The sequence below is a fragment of the Schistocerca piceifrons genome, chromosome 1, assembly GCF_021461385.2.
Source record: "Schistocerca piceifrons isolate TAMUIC-IGC-003096 chromosome 1, iqSchPice1.1, whole genome shotgun sequence".
Lineage (NCBI taxonomy): Eukaryota > Metazoa > Arthropoda > Insecta > Orthoptera > Acrididae > Schistocerca > Schistocerca piceifrons.
The window spans coordinates 80,437,622-80,438,204 of NC_060138.1; the positions used below are offsets into that span (position 1 = coordinate 80,437,622).

At 46.1% G+C, this 583-nt stretch overlaps 1 non-coding gene across 1 annotated transcript; it reads left to right on the forward strand.

The window, feature by feature from the left end:
- The first annotated feature begins 253 nt into the window (after window positions 1-253).
- Trnas-cga lies at window positions 254-327 on the forward strand. The gene has a single exon. It is a non-coding gene; the product is annotated as a tRNA-Ser (tRNA).
- The last annotated feature ends 256 nt before the right edge of the window (window positions 328-583 follow it).

Below are 583 nucleotides of genomic sequence, written 5' to 3' on the forward strand. Positions count from 1 at the left end.
TCACAGCTTTACTTCCGCCAGTACCTCGTCTCCTACCTTCCATACTTCACAGAAGCTCTGCTGCGAACCTCGCAGAACTAGCACTCCTGGTAGAAAGGATATTGCGGAGACATGGCTTAGCCACAGCCTGGGGGATGTTTCCAGAATGAGATTTTCACTCTGCAGTGGATTGTGCGCTGATATTAAACTTTCCTGGCAGGTAGGAGACGAGGTACTGGAGGAAGTAAAGCTGTAAGGAGGGGGCGTGAGTCGTGCTTGGATAGCTCAGCTGATAGAGCACTTGCCCGCGAAAGGCAAAGGCCCCGAGTTCGAGTCTCGGTCCGGGCACACAGTTTTAATCTGCAAGGGAAGTTTCATAATTTATCGTACTTTCTGTTGCTTCCTCTCTATAACACTATATCGTCTTAAAAAATCACCAATTCTGCTTGTTGAATGTTAAGTGAAGTTCATTCACGTATAGGTACATAAGGAATAGGAGTGGACCAAAATTGAACCCTAAGGGACGCCGTTTGTGATTTGTCCTCAGTCACTAAATTTTCTAGCCTCCCGACATTGTTTGAATTTTGATGGAGACTATGCGTAA